Source organism: Lontra canadensis, unplaced genomic scaffold (genome assembly GCF_010015895.1).
Source record: "Lontra canadensis isolate GAN:19392208 unplaced genomic scaffold, GSC_riverotter_1.0 scaffold24, whole genome shotgun sequence".
Lineage (NCBI taxonomy): Eukaryota > Metazoa > Chordata > Mammalia > Carnivora > Mustelidae > Lontra > Lontra canadensis.
In genome coordinates, this window is record NW_022631018.1 from 14,165,393 (window position 1) to 14,179,440 (window position 14,048).

Below are 14,048 nucleotides of genomic sequence, written 5' to 3' on the forward strand. Positions count from 1 at the left end.
AACTTCAAATTAGCCTTAGGGAACCTTACAGACTTTTCTCATTTTTTTTTTTAAGATTTATTTATTTGAGAGAGGGGGAGGGGCAGCAAGAGTGACTCTTAGGAAGACTCCCTGCTTCCCGTGAAGCCCGACCCAGGGCTCAGCCTCATGACCCTGAAATCATGACCCAAGCAGAAACCAAGAGTCAGATGCTTAACCAACTGAGCCACCCAAGCACCCAAATGTTTTTCTTGTTTTAAATTGAAAACATAATTATGCTCAGAGTAAACAATGCTGTAAAATAATATTAAAATTATCCACAAACAACTGTTTTCATTTTTTATATTACATATATATGCAAATACTTAAATTCTTGACCCCAGCAGACATCCTATTTAATATCCTTTTTTTGATAAGATATGAAAAGTTTACCACGTTGCTACAGAGTGTACTTAATTCTAATATTTAATGTTCCTTTATATTGGTTGGTGAGGTCCACCTTTCACTTTATTTAAACTAGTACCCTATTCCACTCCCATGCCCGAACTTCTTATCCATGCTCTATGCTTTGTTTCCAAAACACTCATCAGTATCTGCCATATTGCATGTTTATTTATGTACCTTATTTATGTCTGTCCCCCCACTGGAAAGTAAGCTCCAAGAAGGCAGGAAAGTGTCTTTTGTTCTCATAGCTGTATCCCTAGGGGCCAAAGATAATAACTGACATATGGTGGGCATTTCATAAATGTTTATTGAGTAACTGAATATACCATAATTTATGAAACCCAGCTGTAATGTTGGATATTTTGGTCATGCTAGCATAACTGTATTTGATTCTATGGAATTTATTTCTTAAGATACATTTGTAAGAATGAGATAAAATTTGGGCATAGCTCCTATTTAGGAGAATTTTAACCACTTCCAATTAATTAACACTGGCCCATAAACCATTATGGTTAGACTCCCAGGACACAGAAATTAAAGTTTAACAATTGAATTTTTTATTATGCTGAAGTTCAGGAGGTGAACTAAGGTAACGCACTTGATCTTAGCCAAAAGTCCAACTGAAAAGAAGCAATTAAACTAAGGTAAACGAGTATGAGATATACATTGCAAGAAACTTCCTCAGCCTTAATAGTCAAGATACTGACTTCAGAAACAAAGATATAAGATTTATCTTGTCAGGGAACTTGGGTGACTCAGTGGGTTAAGTCTCTGCCTTCGGCTCAGGTCATGATCTCAGGGTCCTGGGATTGAGCCTGCTTCCCCCTATCTCTCTGCCTGCCTCTTTGCCTACATGATCTGTCTCTCTCTCTTTGTGTCAAATAAATAAAAAAAAATTTAAAAAAAGATTTATCTTGTCAACTTTCTCAGCAACTTTTGGAAATTATAGAATATTTCCTGGATTACATCAGAATTCTGTAAAATAGAATAACAGTCAAAAATCTGATTAAAAACCCGTGATAAAAATTTATGGTAAAATTTCTCAGCCAGCCATGAGGGAATGTTTTCAACCTAGTAAGAAATATCTATAGAAATGTATAGCTAACATCATACTTAACAGTGAAAGACTGATTTCTTCCTAAAAATCAGCAACAAAGCAAGAATGTCTCTCTCACCATTCCTACACAGAGCAATAAGTCTGGAGTGGGAAATATAAGGCATATAGATGGAAAGGAAGAAAATTGTCCCTATTTACAAATGATATAATTGTCTATGTAGAAAATCCCAAGAAGCCTACAAACTCTTAGAAAATCCCAAGGAGCCTACAAACAAACTCTTAAAACAAATAACTGTTTTTAACAAGATCATAGGATACAAGATCAACACATATAATTGCATTTCTATACTTTACTTTTTAAAAAGATTTTATTTATTTATTTGAGAGAGAGAGAGAGAGAGCATGAGTTGAGGGCAGGGAGAGGGAGAAGCGGGCTTCCTGCTGAGCAGGGAGCCTGAAGAGGGGCTCGAACCCAGGACCCTGGGATCATGATCTGAGCCAAAGACCCTTAACCAACTGAGCCACCCCGCTGCCTTACATTTCTATACTGTAAATAAAGGATTGGAACCAAAATTTAAAACGCAATTATTGGGGCACCTGGGTGGCTCAGTTAGTTGAATGTTCTACTTTTGGTTTAGGCTCAGGTCATGATCTCAGGGTCATGAGACTGAACCCCACATGGGGCTCCTCACATAACACAGAGTCTGCTTGTCCCTTTCCTTCTGCTCCTCGCCCTCACCCCAACTTCTCTCTCTCACATAAATAACTAAAATTAAAAAAAAAAACACAAATATTTACAGTAGCTAAAAAAGAGAGAAACATTATTCACCAGTCTAACAAGACGTGTACAGCTGCCGGATGCTGAAGGCTAAAAAATGTTGATGGAAGAAATCAAAGATGATCTGAGAGATACACTATGGTCATGGTTTGGGAGACTTGACAGCACAAAGATGACAATCTCTCCACACTGATCTGGTTTATCTGGTCAAACTTGCCAGCAGGAGTTTTTGTAGATATAGACCAGTTTATTATAAAGTTTATTTGGAAATGCAAGGGAACTAAAGTAGCCAAAACAATTTTGAAAAAGATCAACCACCCTCTGTTGAAAAGGGATGGAAGAGACCTCATTCTGAGGGAATGCTCGTTATCCCCCCAACTGTTGGCACGCACACTACTTCACTCAGTCCTCACAGGAGTCCTGAATATCCAGAAGAAGTTAAATTTCATGTTGAAGGTTACACAGCCAGTAAACAAGCAAAAACCCACAAATCTGTCTGACTCCAATACCCTTCACCTTCTGCTACAGTGCCACTGATTCATTGATTCACTCAACAGATACTGATTGATCAACTACCTTTGCTTGGCACTGCACCAGGCGTAAGGGAAAAAGCATTTAGCAAGAGACATGTGGTCCTGCTCTTATGTTACTTACCTGGTGGAAGAATTGAAGTCAGATATTAATCACAGTGTTGCACAAGTTGATACGCAATCAAAGCTCATAGCTGCTGAAACAGAATCCTTGACAAGTTACCTTTCCAGAAGTTGAATGGCCGTGTCCCCACCCCCACTCCCAACCCCCTCTTTCATAATTTTAAAGGAAAAGGCTCCAAGAACAGATGTCTCACCTGAACATTTTCCCTGATATGAAGCATGTGATACGCTTTCCTCATGGAGATCGGCTTTCTGAGGTTTAAAATTTTAAGTTGGCATCAATTTTTATGGTAGAAAAGAGCTAAAAATATTATTTGTTACGTCAGAGGTTAGGTCCTCCCAGTATGGTAGTGAATGGAACCAGTAGTAACTGCCTGGTAAGGTTAGTCAGCTTGTGAACCTCAATTAAATAACTAGCAAGTTTTATCATTTAATTAATCTGTCCAAAGAAGGGGAAGAGGCAGGCTATTGGACAGGGTCCCAAGATTCTGTTATTTATTGGTAATTTGGGGAAAAGACAAGAAATAGGGAGAGGCATTTAAACTGGTATATAAGCCACAACAATTGGTTTTCTAGATGTACTTCATAACCCCAGAGTCCTGGGGGCCTCCTTACCTTGGAGGTGTGATACAGGTAAGCAAGGTATTGGGGGGAGTTGGCCCCCTGGGGATATCCATCCCCTAGTGCCATCGCCTAGAAGCCCTCTTCTCTGGGTTCCAGAGTGGTCAGATGCTTAACCGACTGAGCCACCCAGGTACCCCTAAAGACCTCATTTCTTTTTTTTTTTCAAAAGATTTTATTAAAAAAAGATTTTATTTATTTGAGAGAGAAAAAGCAGGCATGGGGAGGGGTAGAGAGAGAAAGAAACACCCTGCTGAGCAGAGCCCAACACAGTGTTTAATCCCAGGACCCCGAGATCATGACCTGAGCTGAAATTAAGAGTTGGATGCTTAACTGACTGAGCCACCCACTTACCCCTGAGGATAAACAGTTTATAACATGAGTTAAAGACCTCATTTCTAAGAAAAAAAATGTTGAGCTAAATCTGCTCAATAATTTGAAGCTGAGAGGTATGCATATTCCCTTTCTGAAAGATTTCTTGGCTTTTCAAAATGCTTTGCCACAGAGTTTCTTTAATTGTGAGCTGTTATCTCCAGAACATCCAAAATTCAACCAGCTATTTAGTAATGCAACCACTAAGTGAGAGGAGAGACGTTTGGGTGGTAATGACCAGACTGTTGTTACCTGCTTGGGCTGCAGTGTGTAGAACCCTCTTTGTTCTTAAAGACAGTCTTCTGAGGACAGTGGTTATTTCAGCTGCCTCCTTGTATTGGATATCCTGCAAAGGCACACTGCAGAGTTATAGGACTTGATCCCTTTACATCATTCAAAGGTTATTGTGATGCACTGTGGGATAGAAAATTCAAACGGTATTGTGATGCACTGTGGGACCGAAAATTTTACTAGGTGATGCTTTTCAGGTCTCAGCCCTATAAAAAGTAGGGATGCTTTGGTCTCCATGAGAGCCTAGCTGCACAAGGAAGAAAGGGTGAAAAATCAGTATGGAAAAGAAAACCATGTGGGTATATAACCCAGACTGTTTAAGCACTAGAACTTTCTTTTCTGTAAAGATTATTCCAAGGACAACATAAGGTTAAAGATCTGGGTGGTGTTGTATTGGGAAGTAACGCCCTCTGCAAGCTAGAATTGAGGAAGTAGGGCACACAGGGGACAAATGAGTCTGAGACTAGACTAAGCTCCATCCAGGAAGGAAGCCGCCAGAGGAAGATTTTAATTGTTTACAAATACAGTTTACAATTATTTACAATCCATGGAATGTAATTGTTTACAATCCATGGAACGTCACAGTAACACTACTACGTGCAAGTCATAATTGTAACACTACTAACAGCAAGTCATAACCTCAGAAGAACAGAATGACAAGTGTGCTCATTCAAACCAATCTTTACCAAAAATAAAAACACATGAAACAACATAAAACCCCAGTGTTCTCTGCAGTAGGCTGGCCTGGATACAGAAACACCTCTCAGTTGAATAGTGTTTGCAACTAGGAAATAGTGTTTGCAACTAGCCCATACAATTTTAGAATGTACATAGGAGAGAGCATATGTACCCTAGCCTAGGGACTAGACTGGGGCTCCCACTGGCAGCCTCGCTCACATGGAACAGACACGATAGTTGTTTAATACCAAATTCTTGGTGACAAAGCGCTTTGTTGAAAGTAGACAAGTAGGGAAAATTTAAAGATACAAACAGAAGCAACACACTGGGATTACACTAATAGAAATGATACATGGTTCTCATTTGTTGGGTAAGCACCTTCTATTGCCAGGCACTGTGTTAACTGTTTGAGACCATCTCAAACCCCAATCATGGCTGTTAAAGGTAAATATCTCCATTTTCCATGAAGGCTAAGAGAGGCTAGGGGACTTGCTTGAAGTCACACAGCCAGGCTGTAATAAATCCAGGATTTGAATTTAGCCTTGTCTGACACTGAAGCCCAAGTTGAATTATATTTTCATTAAAATATGTTAATTTTTAATTCTAAGAATAATAATCCATGTACTCCATGAAGGAAACAAACAAACAAACAAAATGTCCTCATGTTATTCATGGAAATATATCTGGCAATACAAAAAAAAATGCAAAGAAAAAGTTAAAAAATGAACAGAGATCTCCCAAGTCAAAAATTATTGGTGTCCAAGATTAGTGAATGTCAGTTTAGACATCATTCTGAATATATGAACAGATTGACATTAAGAGTTAGATAGCTGAGGGACTCCTGGATGGCTCAGTCGGTTAAGTGTCTGTCTTCAGCCCATGTCCTAATCCCAGGGTCCTGCGATTGAGTCCCACATCAGGCTCCTTGCTAAGCGGGGAGTCTGCTTCTCCCTCTGCTCTTCCTCCCACTCATTCTCTCTTGCTCTCTTGCTCTTGCTCTCTCTCTCTCTCAAATAAATAAATAAAATCTTAAAAAAAAAAAAAAGAGATAGCTGAGTTAGGGAAAATGGTGGAGTAATAGGACCCTAAGTTTACCTTGTTCCATGGATACAACTAGATAACAATCACATCAGTGTAAATAACCCAGAAAATGACCTGAAGATTAGTGGAACAAAGTCAACAACTAAATGGAGAGAAGAGGCCACATTGAAGAGGGTAGGAAGGGTAGAGTCCCAGCAGGGAGCTAAATAGACCATGGTCCTCAGCAGGAGGGAGGGAGCTGCAGTCTCAGACAGGGAAGAGAAACTGACCTTTGCAGCCTGGAGCCCACATGGTGGAGACAAATCCCCACAGCAGTTGGCTTTGAAAACTAAAAGGACCAAATTTCTGGAGTTCTTTCACCTAGAGGGACTTAAATCCTGGAACTTTAAAAATCAGTAGGTTCTGGTCTGGGAGAGCCTGGAGGGTGGTTGGAAACAGTCCCTACCCTTAAAGAGACAGCATGACAAACAGCCCCTAAAGTCACAGCTTAGAAACAGCAACAGTTTGAAAATTGCCTGGTGCATAGGGGAGGAAGACTTATTTATTAATCACAGAGCAATTCCACCTGCAGGAACCAGTGGGGAGCCGGCATTCACTACCTAATTTGCTTACACTGTGCCTCACTGCCTCCCCCTGGGTTTGTCTTAGTCCCTTAACTGTAGCTCCCCTCCCCCAGAAGACCCATGCAAACCTTTCAGTACTTTTCCTGATCACACACTTTGCAGGGCCTTGATCTCTGTGGCAGTGACCTGTCATCTCCCATGGCTATGCACACACCTTGTTAAAACTGTGTGCTGCACCTATGCACACTTTCCAGATTGTACCAGCTGGACCCACCTTGGCACAGGAGACACATTCCTTCTGGCAAAGGACCAGCTCCACCTTGTTAAAGTTGCTCACTCGGCCCACTACTTTCAAGAGCTGACTTTCCTCACACATAGAAACAGACACAGAGAGTTAGACAAAATGAGGAGACAGAGAAATATGTCCCAAATGAAAGAACAGGACAAAAATCACAGCAAGAGATCTGAACAAAACTGAGATAAATAACATGCCCGATAGAGAATTTATAGCACTGGTCATTAGGATATTGGATTTGAGAAAACACTGGAGAACATCAGTGAGACCCTCAACAAAGAGATTTAAAAAAAAGACAAACCAATAACCAGAGATGAAGAACACAGTAATGGAAATTAAAGTATACTAGGCAGAATAAATGGCAGACTAGAAACAGAAGAACAAATCAGCAACCTAGAGGACAGAGTAATGGAAAATAATTAAGCTGAGCAGGTGAGAGAAAAAGTAATTATGCAAAATGAGAATAGACTTAGGAAACTCAGTAACTCTATCCATGGTAATAATATTCGCATGATAGGGATTTCAGAAGAAGAAGAGAAAGGGGACAGAATATTTATTTGAAGAAATAATACCTGAAAATTTCTCTAATCTGGGGAAGGAAATAGAAATTCAGATACAGGAGGCATAGAGATCCCTTAACAAAATCAACAAAAGGAGATCCACACCAAGACACACAGTAATTAAAATAGCAAAAAGTAGTGATAAAGAAAGAATTTTTAAAGTGCCCAGAGAAAACAGTTACATACAGGGGAAAACCCATAAGGCTATCAGTGGATTTTTCAACTTTGCAGGCCAAAAAGAGTAGCATGATATATTAAATGTATAACTTGTAGCCAAGAATATTCTATCCAGCAAGGATAGAATAGAAGGAGTGATGATGAGCCTCCCAGACAAACAAAAGTTAGAGGAATTCATACCACTAAACCAACCCTATAAAAACAGTTAAATGGGGGGTGCCTGGGTGGCTCAGTTCTTAAGCATCTGCCTTGAACTCAGGTCATGATCCCAGGGTCCTGAGATTGAGCACTGCATCAGGTTCCCTGCTTGGCGAGAAGCCTGCTTCTCCCTCTGTCACTCTCTCTGCTGTGTTCCCCCTCTCTCTTTGTGTCTTTCTCTGTCAAATAAATAAATAAAATCTAAAAAAAAAAAAAGTTAAAGGGGACTCTCTGAGTGGAAAGGAAATACCATAATTAAGAGTAAGAATAGTAGGAAGCACAAAAGCAGTAAAAATAAATAATCTATAATAATCAGTCAAGGGATTCATAAAATAAGAGGACGTAAAGTATGACACTAATACATAAAATGTGGGGTGAGGGGAGAGGAGTAAAGGATGGGTTCAAACTTAAGTATTCATCAACTTAATATAGACTGCTATATACAGAAGACTGCTATATATTCATTATATACAAATCTTACGGTAACCACAAATCAAAAACCAGTAATAGATATGCAAAGTATGAAGAGAAAGAAATCCACATATATCACTAAAGAAAGCCACAAAGCCAGGAAAAAGAGAAAGACATGAAAGGATAAAAAAAAAAAATCAATAGAAACAACGATAAAACAAGTAACAAAATTATAATAGGTACATACCTATCAATAATTACTTTGAATGTAAACAGACTAAATACTCCAATCAAAAGATGTAGGGAGACAGAATGGATAAAAAACAAGACCCGTCTATATGCTGTCTACAAGAGACTCATTTTAGACCTAAAGATTGAAAGAAAGGATGGACAAGTATTTATCAGGTAAATGGAAATGAAATGAAAGCCAGGGTAACAGACAAAGTAGACTTTAAATTTAAGACTACAGTAAGAGACAAGGAAGGACACTATATAATCATTAAGGAGAAAATCCTACAAGAAGACATAACAATTGTAAATATTTATGCACCCAACACAGTAGCACCCAAATACATAAAACAGCTGATAGCAAATATAAAGAAATTAATTGATAGTAATACAATAATAGTAGGGGACTTGAACACTACACGTGCATCAGTGGACAGATAATCAGAACAGAAAATCCACAAGGAAACAGTGCCTTTGAATGACACACTGGACCAGATTGACTTAACACATATATTCATAATGTTCCATCCTAAAGCAGCAGAATGCACATTCTTTTCAAAGGCACATGGTACCTTTACCAGAATAGATCACATATTGGGCCACAAAAACCAGTCTTAACAAATTCAAAAAGATCGCAGTCATATCATACATCTTTTCTGACCACCATGCTATGAAACTAGAAATGGACCACAAGAAAAAATCTTGAAAGAGCATAAATACACAAAGGTTAAATAATATGTTAGTAAACAATGAATGGGTCAACCAAGAAATCCAAGAAGAAATAAAAAAAATTCATGGAGACAAATAAAAATGAAAACCCAATGCTCCAAAATCTTTGGGAAGGAGCAAAAGCTGTTCTAAGAGGGAAGTTTATAGCAATACAGGCTAATCTCAGGAAGCAAGAAAAATCCCAAATACACAACCTAATCTTACACCTAAAGGAGCTAGAAAAAGGGCAAAAATCCCAAACCAGCAGAAGGAAGGAAATAATAAGTAGTTTTATGACATATATATATATATATATATATATATATATATATATACAAATCAAGTAAGTTTACAAACATTTGACTAAAAAATATGAGTAATCTACACAGTAGAAGAGGTTGCATGGATTTTAGGTCACTGTAAATCCCTCTAAAAATAAGGACTTTTTGTGCATGAAGATGCTAATTGATATGAATTTCTTCAAGCTCATGCCAAGCTCAGTGACCTCTAGTATATAATCCTTTATTCTCTCTTCAGCTTTTAAATGTCCTCCATTTCCCCCCTGGGTTTTGTAAATATCAAACTATTTCTTCTGGTTAGAAGAGGATTAGTGGGATCCTCCTCTAAAATTTGGTCATAAAGCTATTTATCATTCCACCACATCATATTGTCATTTGATTGTCTCAAAAGGTCAAATTTTCAAGGTTATTCTGACTACTATCCAGGGAAGCAATCATCACATTTCTTATTATACCCAAATCTTATTTTCAAATTTAGAAGCATATTCTTTAAGGAACTCTTTCCCAGGATCACTGTTAGCTCACTGTTTGGGCATCATCCTCTCCCCACTTAGGCTCAAGTTTCTCCCTGTGGTGACATCAGAGAGCTCTGAGATCTTCCTCAACTGCATAGAATATCTAAATATTTTCTTAAAATAATACATTTCTCATAATTCAGATGGCATAGAAAAATGTGGCTAAGAACATTAGAATAATCTGAAATCCTTCAATCTGGGGACACTACTGTTAATATTTGATCTCATTAATTATATTACAATTATTGTGGGACATGGTGCCATGGTACGCTTAGACTCCCAGGAAGATAGGTACAAAAGAAATCTTGGCTTTGAGTGACCCACACTATGTTCTAGGACAGAGACGGTGAGCTGAGTATTCCTCACCTATTTTCCTGAAACATCCCCTCTCCTCCCTCCTTTTGAACACAGAGCCAGCCCTACATGACAGGTTTCCTGGCCATTCCTCTGCTGACTTTGCTGGCCTCCTCTACTTCTCTGGTCTGAAGGTGACTTTCAGATGGGTGATGAGCTCTTTAACTACAAAAAGGGTAATGATCCGTGTGGTGGAGAATGTGGTGTCCCATCCACATTCTCTCCTTCAAGACTGAAGCGTTTCCATACCTGCTTAGAGTGTGTGTTGCCTCTTGATAACTCAAGTTAAATCCTTCTCCAAGGATTGCCTTTGGCCAAAGGAAACTGTCTTCTGTGCTTAAGGCTCCCACTTGTAGGCAGCCTGCCTCCAAGGACCGGTCAGCAGGAGGACACAAAGGCCCAGTCCCCTGGCCTCAGTTTGGACAATTCTGTAGGGCTGTCCCAGCTCCAATGGTCCCTGTGGAATCAGCTGGCTGAGGTCATACTGTAGTGTCTGAGTTCATTTTCTCATTTTCTCCCTCTACCTAATCCTGTTCCTTTTGCTCTATTACAGGGATAGTTCCTGAGACTATTCCCCAATAAGTCACTTCCATGAAATTCTCTGTCTCAGAGGTCTCCCCCGCCCACCACCCCCCGCCAGTGAACCTGATTTGAAAGAGTTAGCTCAAGAAAGCTGACCTTGAACTGAGTATCGAAATTGCATTGCCCACTGGCAGGCTATGGGTGAGGACCTCTACACTGGTGGTAAGTAGAACAAGGATGGCCCCAGGCTTTCTGTGGTGGAGCAGTTGTTAAGACTTTCCTTATTGGGGCACCTGGGTGGCTTAGGGGGTTAAGCCTCTGCCTTTGTCTCAGGTCATGATCTCAGGGCCCTGGGATTGAGCCCCACATCGGGATTTCTGCTCAGTGGGGATCCTGCTTCCCTCTCTCTCTCTCTGCCTGCCTCTCTGCCTACTTGTGATCTCTCTCTCTGTCAAATAAATAAATAAAATCTTTAAAAAAAGAAAAGACTTTCCTTACTGTACAAAAGGATAGGATTTGAGTAGGATAGAACACTCTGGCAGGTGCAGTCTCTTAGGCATTTGAGAGGTCAGAGTAATTATAAGTAATTATAAGGCAATGAAATTGGATGGCTCTTGATGAGTACCTATATATTTTGCAGTAAGACAGTGAACGTCTCGGGGTGATTAACCATGAATTAGGCAAAATGTGAAAGCAGAATACCCCCTTCACAGCTTATGGAGAGACTGATTTGCTCTAGCAGGAGGGTAGAAACAGGTGAGACTCAGGATCAGTTCTGAAATCTAAGGGTAGCAGGGTCCCAGAGAGCAATCCCAAAACTTTGCTATGAAAATGTCAAGGTCATGGTTGAAAAAGGAGTGGCAACCTAAGTTTTGGGATAAGGAAAAAGAGGTCATTACACTTCAGGACCTTGAAAACTCAAGACTTGTTTAAATTCTCTGGGCCCGTGGAGGTGGCCCACTCCTCTCTATTAAGGGTTGTTGTTCCTCCTTTCCTTGATGGTGAGGAGAAAATGCAGAGCTCCCCCGCCCCTTGCCATCAGAACCTACCCTCTTCTCCCCTTCTGGCCATGAGATTAATGAGACCAGGTAACAACATCACATGTGGGGAAGTGCAGAATCTGTTGAGAGGAAAGACAGTGAGTCAAAAGCATATGACCTGAACCCTAATCATAAGGTAAGAGAGACAAGCTTATGTATTCTCCAAAATAACTGGCCTGAACTCTTTTTAAAAATGATGAAGTTTAAGAAAGATAAAGAAAGGATGAGAAACTCTTTTAGATCAAGAAGAGTAGACATGACAATAACACTGGTCTGGCTGGATCTTAGCTCAGTTGAGGCAGATTACATCTCCTGGATCCCCATTTAGGGTTGAGGTTCTAGTGTCCCAACTGAAACTATTGCTTTCTGAAAGGTCATAGGTCAGTTCCTCCCCTAAGAATGTCTTTCAACTAAAAAGAGTGGCCTCTGTGAAGATTACCACACCCTTTCTGGGGCAACCCATGTCCAGTGAGTGGTTAATATGGGGTTTGGAAGTCTAGCCTCCTGGCCCCAGTTTGGGACATTTCTGAAGTTCCATTCTAGCCTTAAAGCATTGGCTGGGGCCTCTGTGGCAACTAGGTCACCGTTCAGCATTCAGCTTGTCCACTTGTCAGATCCTGTAAGTATTGCTCCTTGAGCACACAGTAACAAACTTCCTCAGGCAATTTCTGCCTCAGAGAGTGTTGCCCGGAAAGCTCTGTCTAAGGAATGCACCCAAAGGCAAAATTCCTCTCCCTTTAGAAGAACCACAAGCTCTCTATGCTCCTTTTGCCTCCAGTCAAACGCTGGGGAAGGGATGAGGCATGACCATTAGATACTCTTCCGGTAGAAGAGGGCTTAAAAGAAGATGCAGGACAAAGAAAATGTTTCTTTGCAGTGATTCAGAAATTATTCTCAAGTTTCTGGTGTCCTGAAATCTTCTTTAAAAATTCAAAATTCCACACTAATCATCAGGGAAATATCAACCTGAAGCACAATGAGACATCACCTCATACCTGTGAGAATATCTAGAAGAGAAAAGATAAGAAGTAAGTGTGGGAGAGGATGTGGAAAAAAAGAAGCCCTTGTGCACTGTTGGTGGGAATACAAACTGGTGTAGCTATTGGGGAAAACAGTATTGGAGGTTCCTCAAAAAATTAAAAATAGAGGGGCACTCTGACTCTTGATTTTGGCTCAGGTCATGATCTCAGGTCATGGAATTGAGCCCGGTGTCAGACACTGCTCTCAGCTTGGAGTCTGCTTGTCCCTTCCCCTGCTCTGTTCTTTCTCTCAAATAAATAAATAAATAAATAAATAAATAAAATCTTTTTAAAAATTACAAATAGTATCTCCATATGGTCCAGTAATTCTACTAGTGGATATTTACCCAGAGAAAATGAAGACACTAATTTGAAAAGACATATGCATCCCAATGTTTATGGCAGTATTATTTACAATAGCTAAGATATGGAAGCAACCCAAGTGTCCATCTACACATGAATGGATAAAGAAGATGTGGTATATATCTACAATGGAATAGCACTCAGCCATAAAAAAGAATGAGTTCTGGCCATTTGTAACAACATGGATGGACCTGGAGAGTCTGATATCAAATGAAATAAGTCAGACAGAGAAAGAGAAATACCATATGATTTCATTCATATGTGGATTCTAAAAGACAAAAGAAACAAATAAACAAACAAAAAGCAGAATCAGACCTATAAATATGGAGAACAAATTGTTGGTTGTCAGAAGGGAAGGAGGTGGGGGATGGGCAAAATGGATGAAGGGGCGAGGGAGATACAGGCTTTTAGTCAGGGAGTAAACAAGTCATGGGTATGAAGGGTACAACATAGGGAATGTAGTCAATGGTCTTGTAATAGCATTCTGTTGTGACAGATGGCAGCTACACTTGGCAATGTAAGGTAGACACTCATCAGATCACTGTGTCATACACCTGAAACTAATGTAACATTGTGTGTCAACTATACACAGATTAAAAAAAAATCGAAAAATTTCAGAGCTCTCTAACACAATATGCCTCTAACAATTTTCATGAGTTAAAAAAAGGATTAAGGGTTATACACTCTCAGTTATAAAACAAATGAGTCACAGAGATGAAAAGTACCACATACAGCATATAGCCGATAATATCATAATAATGTTGTATAGCGACAGATGGTGACTACAATGATTGTGGTGAGGATAGGGTCATGTATGGAATTGTCCAGTCGCTATGTTGTACACAAGAAACTGATGTAACAATGTATAGCACCTGGACTTCA

At 39.7% G+C, this 14,048-nt stretch overlaps 1 protein-coding gene across 3 annotated transcripts in view; it reads right to left on the reverse strand.

The window, feature by feature from the left end:
- The window catches only part of CUNH1orf100 (chromosome unknown C1orf100 homolog), a 29,335-nt gene extending 25,095 nt beyond the window's left edge, over positions 1 to 4,240 (reverse strand). Inside the window, exons 1-2 of one of the 3 annotated variants that reach the window (XM_032862890.1) lie at positions 4,157 to 4,237; positions 2,913 to 2,985 (exon numbers count right to left, since the gene is read on the reverse strand). The gene's annotated coding sequence lies outside the window, so the exon portion shown is untranslated. Of the gene's footprint in view, positions 1 to 2,912; positions 2,986 to 4,156 lie in introns of all 3 variants that reach the window. The other 2 variants (XM_032862891.1, XM_032862892.1) reach the window with 2 other exon arrangements.
- Between the last annotated feature and the right edge of the window lie 9,808 nt (positions 4,241 to 14,048).